Source organism: Citrus sinensis, chromosome 9 (assembly GCF_022201045.2).
Source record: "Citrus sinensis cultivar Valencia sweet orange chromosome 9, DVS_A1.0, whole genome shotgun sequence".
Classification (NCBI taxonomy): Eukaryota; Viridiplantae; Streptophyta; class Magnoliopsida; order Sapindales; family Rutaceae; genus Citrus; species Citrus sinensis.
Window position 1 is genome coordinate 21,756,113 of NC_068564.1, and position 10,074 is coordinate 21,766,186.

The window sequence follows — 10,074 nt, forward strand, 5'->3', positions numbered from 1 at the left end:
CCTCTTCTGACTTAGAAGCCTTTACCGAAGAACCTGTTTCAAAAGCCAATAAAATCCATTGGGAACTTGCTATCCCTACTTCCAAATCTCCACCTGATTTGACTATAGACAACAGGCCTAGTGCATTAAATCAAGCTCGATATAATGCATCCTCTGTCTATGAGTGGAATATAGATGGAATGTCTGAATACAACATTCTAGGTGTATTGCAACAAATGACCATGGCAGCCAATGCCTATAAAACCCAATCAGGAACTTCTGACAAGGCCATTGCAGAAATCCTAATTGCAGGTTTTACTGGTCAACTTAAAGGATGGTGGGATCATCTTCTCACTAAATTGCAGCAATTAGACATCTTAAATGCCATCCAAACCGATGAGAATGGCGCTCCCATTCTTGACGAATTCAATAACCCAATTCAGGATGCTGTTGTCACCCTGATATTGACCATTTCCCTTCATTTCATAGGTGACCCTTCTCACCTTAGGGACAAAAACGCCGAGTTACTACACAACTTAAGGTGTAGAAAACTCAGTGATTTCCAAGAATACAAAACCACTTTCTTTACTAGACTCTTCCTTAGGGATGATGCAAATCATGTAACTTGGAAGGAAAAATTCCTTGCAGGTTTACCTACCCTATTGGGAGAAAAGGTTAGGAATTCCATCAAAGCTCTTTATGACAATCGTATTCCTTATGACGAGCTCACTTATGGTGAACTAGTCAGTTTTGTCAATAAAGAAGGTTTAAAGATCTGTCAAGATTTGAAATTACAGAAACGTCTGAAGCAGGAGCTTAGGAGATCTAAGCAAGAGTTAGGCAGTTTCTGTAAGCAATTCAACTATGACCCCTTTAAAGCTTCTACTTCCAAAACTTGTAATGGTAAGTGTTCTTCGAAACCGTATAAGAAACATTACAAGTCTAAGAGCCATAAGAAACCCTTTCATGATTTTAGGAAACTTCCTTATAAGAAACCTTCAAGGCCTTATAAGAAACATAGTTTTTCTAAAAAGAAAGAGTTTAAAGCCAAACCTAAAACCCCATTCAATTTCAAAGATGCTACATGTTTTAAATGTGGCATGAAAGGTCATACTGCAAAATTTTGCAGAATGAACAAAAGACTCCAAGAGCTTGACCTCAATGAAGATATCCTTTCCAAAATAGCCCCCCTCCTTATAGAGTCTTCAGACTCTGAGTCTTCCATGACGGGAGATAGTGACCCCCTCCAAGTAGATGAGTTATTTGAATCAGACACCTCTGCATCTAGCAGCAGCGATTCTGATTCAGATTCCTATTTAAAGAAAATCAATGTTTTGACTAAAGACCAAGAGATTTTTCTTGAACTTGTAAAGCATATTTCTGATCCAAATCTTCAAAAGGATTATCTTGATAAACTTTTGAAAACTATGGATTCCGACAAAGCCGGAACCTCTGCTGAGATTTCTAAAGTTCCAATTATCAAAAAGAATTCGTATGATCTTACTCAAATTTTGGATAAAAAGAAAACAAAAAAGATGGTTCCTAATATCCAGGATCTTCAGAAAGAGATAAAAGAAATTAAATGTGAAATCAGAGATTTAAAAGAAAAACAAAAAAGTGATTCTGAGACTATCCAACTTCTTTTACAAAAACATTTGCAGGATAATTCAGATAATGAATCTAATCCTGATAATGGTGATGAAATAAAAGTGGAAAACATTGAGTCAGTACCCAATGATTTCCTATTTGTTTTGAAACAAATCACCACAAGAAAGTATTTGATTAAAGTCACTTTAATCTTTTCTGATGATTTTGCAATGGACGCCATTGCCCTTTTTGATACTGGCGCCGATTTAAATTGCATCAGAGAAGAGATCGTCCCCAAAAGATTTCATGAAAAAACAAAAGAAAGACTTTCTGCCGCTAACAATTCAAAATTGAATGTTAGTTCCAAAGTTGAAGCCTCGATTTATAATAATAAAATTGAATTTAAAACTTCTTTTGTTCTTACAAATGATATACACCATGCTATCATTTTAGGAACCCCTTTTATAAATCTTATAACCTCATATGCTGTCAATTATGATGGTATATATTTCAAAGCAAAATCCAGAGACCTTGTTTTCTCGTTTATTGAAAAGCCAAAAACTAGGAATCTAAACATTGTCAAAGCTTGTTCTGTTTACTAAAACAAAATCAATGCCATTCTTAAATCCAAACAAGATGATTTATTTTTTTTACAAAAGGATTTAAATTTCCAAAGAGTTGAAAGACAACTACAAAGTGATTTTATACAAAGAAAAATCCTCGATTTCAAAAGCCTTATTGAAAAAGAAATATGTGCTGATTTACCATCTGCTTTTTGGAACAGGAAACAACATTTGGTAGATTTGCCTTATGAAAATTCTTTTGATGAAAAACAAATACCCACCAAAGCACGTCCAATCCAAATGAACATGGATTTGGAACAACATTGTAAAGATGAGATTAATGATCTTGAAAATAAAGGACTCATTGTAAAATCCAGATCTCCATGGTCTTGTGCCGCTTTTTATGTCAACAAAAATTCTGAAATTGAAAGAGGCGTTCCTAGACTTGTGATAAATTACAAACCTTTGAATAAAGCTTTAAAATGGATTAGGTACCCAATACCTAATAAAAAAGATTTGCTCCAAAAACTCTGTTCAGCTTTCATTTTTTCTAAATTTGATATGAAGTCTGGTTTTTGGCAAATACAAATCCATCCTAAAGATCGTTATAAAACAGATTTTACTGTTCCCTTTGGACAATACGAATGGACAGTAATGCCTTTTGGTTTGAAAAATACACCCTCAGAATTTCAAAGAATCATGAACGATATTTATAATCCCTATTCTGAGTTTTGCATTGTTTACATTGATGATGTATTGATTTTTTCTCAAAGTATTGACCAACATTTCAAACATTTAAAGACTTTCTACCTTGTTACTAAAAAAGCTGGGTTAGCCCTTTCTAGTTCAAAAATTTCTTTATTTCAAACAAAAGTCCGGTTCCTAGGTCATCATATTTCCAAAGGAACTATCACCCCAATTGAAAGATCTCTTTTGTTTGCAGATAAATTCCCAGACAAGATTCTGGACAAAACCCAATTACAAAGATTTCTTGGTAGTCTAAATTATGTTCTCGATTTTTGCCCTAATATCAATAGGATGTCTAAACCTTTGCATGATAGGTTGAAAAAGAATCCTGTTGCATGGTCAGAAGAACATACCAAAGTTGTTAGATTAATAAAGCAATCTGTAAAAAATATTCCATGTTTATTTCTTGCAAATCCTGCATTACCTAAAATTGTTGAAACTGATGCATCTGACATAGGTTATGGAGGTATATTGAAACAAAAAGAAAATGATAAAGAACAGATAGTACAATATGTTTCTGCGCATTGGAATGATTGCCAGAGAAATTATTCTACTATCAAAAAAGAAATTATTTCTATTGTTTTATGCATATCTAAATTCCAAAGTGATTTACTAAATCAAAAATTTTTACTTAGAATTGATTGCAAAGCTGCAAAACATGTTTTAGAAAAAGATGTTCAAAACATTGCATCAAAACAGATTTTTGCACGATGGCAAGCTATTTTAAGTGTTTTTGATTTTGATATTGAATTTATTAAAGGTGACAAAAATTCTGTTCCTGATTTTCTAACCAGAGAATTTCTTCAAAACAGATAATGCCGCCAAAGAAGAAAGACAAAGGTAAAGCAGTTCTCAAAGTTTCTGGTCCTCAAGAACCTTCTAAAGAACCCCAGTCTACCCCTTCTAAAGAAAAACTACTCTCTTCTGCCATGCCCATTAAATCTTGGATTGAAATGGTTGAAGAACATGGAGCCCAATACAAATATATTTCTTCTGATGACCAAGTAAAGCAATGGATGAGTTCCATTACAAAATCACCTGAGCTCATGCTTGCCCTCCAAAACCTTTCTCAAAGCCAAATTTCTCCCCAAAAAGAAATTGAAATTACAAAACCCTCTTCCCAAAATGTTGTTGTCTCTGCTGAAAGCTCATCCTCCCAAACTGTGCTTTCTCAGCCAACACCTTCAAAGAAAACCTCTGATTGGTTTGATAAAACCCATTTTCAAAACATTCTTTTTCTAGAAGATGGATTTTACCATTCTGATCATTTTCAAAGCATTTCAAAGTTTTTTCCCAAAGGCTGGTTTTTCAAACCATGGGATTTGACAAAACCCCAGTCTTATTATCAAAGCATTTTGGAAATAACTGAATCAGTTAAATTCAAACATTTCTTTCTTGACAAAGCCCATACAGAACCGGCTTATTCCACGGCCACAATCCTAAAAGTATTAAGCCCAAATCAGTGGGGTGACCTACTCCACAATTTTAAAACCTTCCCTCTAAATTTTGAAACCCGTTTACCACATTGTCGGACTTTTTCCTACTGAGATTACCAACAAGCATGGTATAACACCTTTTTTATCCAAAACCCTAAAAAATCCCATTCTTGGTTATTTTTCTTCAACACAAAGATAACCGTTCAAAGCCTTCCAAATTGGTTTTAGCATTGGTGGAATCTTTTTGGCCCAATTCCACAAATCCTAACACCAAACGCTACAAATTGCCTAAACCTCTTCAAAGCCCATTATTTACCCTCTGTCTCAGAAAAAAGATTTCCCCCCTTTCTTTGCTTTTGTGCAAACTTCTTCCTACCATGGGTCTGTTCGTGGAACCTCCGTTTCCACACCCAAGAATCCCAAGTCATCCTTCAAAGAACCTTTAAAGTCAAATGGTGGTCAAAATTTGATGAACAGTCCAAATTGACTGTCAACATGATCAAATATTGGCTCTCCTCTAAAAACCTCCTACAACCAACCCTGGAAGCCTCTAAAGCCCAACAGACCTTCCTAACCCAAAAATCCAAAGCCCAGTCTCTTTTGGCAAGCGCCAAAACTGAAGATGAGTATTTCAAAGCCATGGAACAGCTCTTCGCCTCACGATCAAAGTCCTCAGCTGCAGATTCCTCTGAAGATGAAGATGAAGATGTTGATGATGACGAAGAGCCTTTCATTTCTCTCGGAGACGATAATGAAGATGATTGTTTCGGCATTTTCTCTCCGATAAAGCATTGTAAATAATTATTTGATTATTTACTTAAAAAAAAAAGAAGTATTTTTTTTTTCGGGTGGTCCCCTGGAAACAAGTGAGAGCGCACATGTCTCTTCACCCGTATTGTACGTCAGTCTGTATTTCTGTATATGTACAAAGCATCTACTATTCAAAGATACGATCCAATTGTTACTGTGCACTTAAAAACCCGCTACAGTGAACAGTGCAGAGTTCCAGATGTTACTGTGCACTTAAAGTCCCGCTACAGTGAACAGTTTAAAGATTTTTGTATATAAACCGAGAGGAAGACTCAGACTCCTCAGGTTTTTCATTTCTCATTTTCAGAGCTTCTCTCTCTACTTCTCCCCCTTCTCTCTCTCTCCGAAGGGTTCCAAAGAAATTTTCTGTTTACACAATAGTTCTATCACAGAGCTTTGGGTGATCAGACTAGTTCTTTACCTTCAATCTTCCTGTCTTTCAATCTTCCCTTCTGGAAAGATTTGAAAATTTGTAAAAGCCAGAAAGCAAAAATGTATATTTAAATTCAGTTCTTTAAATTTCAATGTAATTTAAATTTTTGCAATTTACTTTAAAGCATTTACTTTTCTGCAATTTAATTTTATGCACATTTAAATTCCAGCAATTTATTTTAAAGCATTTTTCTTTTCAAAGCATGTTTGCAGACTGATCTGTATCAGATCTGCCATATAAATTCTACATTCCTCTGAGGCAAAGAGACCGGATCTCGATCCTCAGTTGTAAATCTTCTCTTCTTCCTCCATTCCTTCAGAGCACCATTTCCGGGATCCGGATCTGGTACTGTGTATGTACCCAAACCTTTAAAAGAACCTAATTTAAATCTGATAATAGCCCAATAAAAAGAATCAACCAAGTTTAAAGTAACTTAACTTTATTTGGTAAAATAAAACTAAGTTGGTATATCGGCTGGAAACCCGAACGTGCGGACTATTGATCTGTTCTAAGTTAGATCTGGGTCCAAAGGCTTCACTTTGTGTAGCATCGATCTGGTTTAACAACGCCACGTACCAATTAGTTATTAAAATCTGACTAACCGCGTTCAAATTTGTTTGATCACTGTATGACCTAAAGAACTCCATAATCAAAGCTGGTAATTTATTATTTTAAAATTTGGAAAAGCCGATCCATTAATTGTTTAATTAGAGTTTTAATATTGAAATCCTACGAAAGCACATCCATCCTTCGATCCTAATTCCTTCTAGTAATTGAAATTTTAATTGTTTATTTTCTAGTAATTTTAAAAAATAAAAATAAAATTAAAAATTAAAATGGGGAAATGGGTAGGGGATGGGGATTCCACCTCATCCCCGTCCCCTCCCCGAATAAGAAATTGGGTAAAAAAAAAATTCTCGTCCCTTCCCCAAATAAGAAATTGGGTATGAAATTATCCTCATATCCTCCCCGAATGAGGAAAATCCCCGAGAGTATCCGTCCCCGTGGGGATTTTTGCCATCTCTAATTGACCTGTTGGCAATGAAAATGGATATATGTCTCAGTAAATTTTCCAAAACGCTTACCAGGCTTTATTATTCATGGGCTCTTCTAATCATTCATTTTGTTATTATATAGAGTGGGACTATTGGCACCCCTCCAAAATTCTTTTAAAACCCCTCTTCTGTTACAATTACATTTAAGGACAAATACTCTAATATATCTCACATCTATTTTATCTCACTTCAAACTTTTGTATTTTCTCTCTTAAAAAAAAAAAAACTCTTGTATTTTCTCTGTTATCAAACTCACACATGTAATTTTTTTCTCAAATTCTCTATAATTTTTTCTTCAATTACTAAGATAATCTATTGATAATAAACAAAACACATTCTGACAAAATTATCTGCTTTTTTTTAAAGCTCATAATAAAAAATTTTACATCAAAATCTTACAGATATTTTATTTAATTAATTGATTTTTATCAAGAAGTTTATCACCCATAAAAATTTGTTTGTGAGGATTGAGAAAAGAATAGAAAATTAAAAGATTCACAAATTAAATGTGTTTATTTAGAAATAAGGGTATTTTTGGCATTAAACTTAGCATTATTGAAAAATAGGTTTCAGAAAAATTTTGGAGGGGTGCCAATAGTCCAACTCTATTTTATATTGTCTAGGCTGTTTGTTTTACTCTCAAGCCCTTAACGGACTCAGGTGATTAAAGTCCCCAATGAAATTTTTTTTTTCTCTTAATAGCCTTTGGAAAACAATATCTGAGCCCTTAATAAATGTTAATTAAACCGCCAATGATTTACTCTATTTTTGTAGAAAAACAGTGATTGTTTGAGATACATTTTCATGTTTGTGTTGTGTTATTAGTGACAGTTTTGTGGTACTAGTGGTAGGGTGTGTCATTGTTGGGACAATGCACTAAATTCTTCTTTTGATTGGGAGGTAGTTTTCACCTACAATAGCTGAGATGGGTAGGCTAGTCTCATAAAATTCCTACAGTTTTTCATAAGACTTTAATGCGTAAAGTCTTTGATTCTCCTTTCAATTTTAGATCTTTATAGTGTTTATAGTTGTATTTTGTGTTTAGGCGTTGCCCTAACTTAAGTTTGAATTTAAGGCATTGTCCTAATTTATAATATCTAAGCCAGATATAGCTTTGTATATGCATCTAAATGGCGCAGTATTGTTGGTCATTTATACAACCTAAAATATATTGAGTTGTGCAGTAAATGCTTTTGGCTTATTATTTGGTATAAATCACTTTATTTTGTACTTAAAAATAAGGAGAAAGATTAAAAATAAGAAGAAAGACTTGCATAGGTCATCCACATTAGTTGGGTCTCAAAGACAGTCGAAGTTAGATCCATTATTTTTTAATTTAAATAAGTGTGTTTAACCTTAAACCCGCCAAACCTGCCAAATGATAAATTCTCATTATTCGAGTGCACTACGCGCCCATATAAAATTTCTCAAAAACACAAAAACTTCTAAGGTGTATGGAAAGACCGTCAAGGTGGTGCATTCAAAATAAGAGCAAAACTTATGTTACAAATAATGTAACAAACAACCAATAAATATAGGTCATTGATTTTAATATTTTTTTAAATCTAATAGATAAAAATAATTTTAACAAAAACGAAGTACAGGTGTAATTATAATTTACAAAAAACTTCATTTCTAATCATATATTTACTTATGTTTTCAAATAAGTCCTCATTAATTTTTTATAATTAAATGGTTTTCTCATCCATCTCTTCTATAATTATTTTTAAGACTTTATAAAGTTTTTACTATGTTTTTATAAAGATTTAAATTATTATTATATTCATAAAAATTCACAAATTTTGAATAAATTTTTGTGCTTACATTTATAATTTTTTTTTGTCTCTTTTGACACATAGACTAGATTTTTCTTCTAATACACACACGCATGCACACACATTCAATTTATTTTCTATCCTAAATACATACCATCAGTGCTATCACATAGATTTTTTAATCTAAATTTAGTATCCTGAATTATAACAAATATTATATGTGATAAATATCTTATATATCTAATGAATTATCAGTGAATAAATTACTAAAACTTCTAACAGAAGATTTCAACCCTTTGATTTGATCAATGATTCAAACATGTGAAGAAATAATCAATTAAATGAAATGTCAATGTATTTATTGAATAAATTAAAAAACTCAAATTTATCTATAAATGATATAGAAATCAAATTTATCTATAAATGATATAGAAAGGGTAAACAAAATATTAAAAATTAATAATTTCAGTTAGGGAAATATAAAATAAATTAAAAAGTTAAGAGATCAACTAAGTAAAGAATTTAATAAAGTTAAACAATTCATAAAAGACTTCAACATTGATGATCACGATATATTAAAAAGTGAGACTATTAGCACCCCTCCAAAATCCTTTTGAAACCCCTTTTTCAACTATATTTCATTTAATGCCAAAAGTACCTTTTTTTTTCTAAATAAACACTATTTTCATTTATAAATCTTGCAATTTCTAATAACTTTCTCACTCTTTTAGTCTTAATAATTGTATTCCTCTTTTCAAACTTTCTTTATTATTTAATTTCTAAAAAAAATTAAAAGAAAAAGTAAGAAAAACCTTATAAAATATTGAATATTTTATAGGTCCAATACAATTTTATCGTACATATAAACTTTGGGTGCAACAATTAGTTTGAGAATCCTTAAAAAATTATTTGTAGTGAGATAAAATTTTATTTAATTTATTTTCTCACAATGTTGTATCCTAATTTTGTTGCTACATATATTACAAGAGTATTATTTTGGCTTAAAAATTTGCTCCTAAATTTAGATTAATTTAATGATTAAAAAAAATTATAGATTGCTTCTTAAATTCAGATTATTCTAATGATTAAAAAAATTATATTGTGCAAGCAAAATAAAATTGAAGAGAGAAAGAAAATATAAATGAGATTAATTCTATTTATGTTTGTCCTTAAATGTAATTACAATATCACAAGGGTTTTATAAAATTAATGAAGGGGCGCTAATAGTTCAACTCTATATTAAAATAAGAGATCATTAATATAATGAATAAATACTCAATAGCTATAACATTAAACAAGTTAGAGATTCAATTAAATAAAACAGAAAAAAAATGTTGACTAATTTAGTACAAATTTGCTATAAATATAAATGGAGAACTTCAAAAAAAATAAATTAAAATACTAGCGATGTTGTTACCTGGCTACAGCTTGGAGTGTAAAGTAAAATTTTAAAACTTATTGACCTTTTTAATAATTATTATCTTTTCTAAGGGTTTAAATTTTTTTTGTTGTAACATACAGCTTATGTAACATAAGCTTTGCCCAAAATAAGATCATTTCGTTTACACAACTTAGATGGATAAACCCATCAATTTTAAATAACATATATTTTTTTTGAAAGAAATTAAAAAAAAATTGTGAGTCATGAGGGTACTTACCTGCCAACTGCCGTGGTAGGTTGGGATTTAT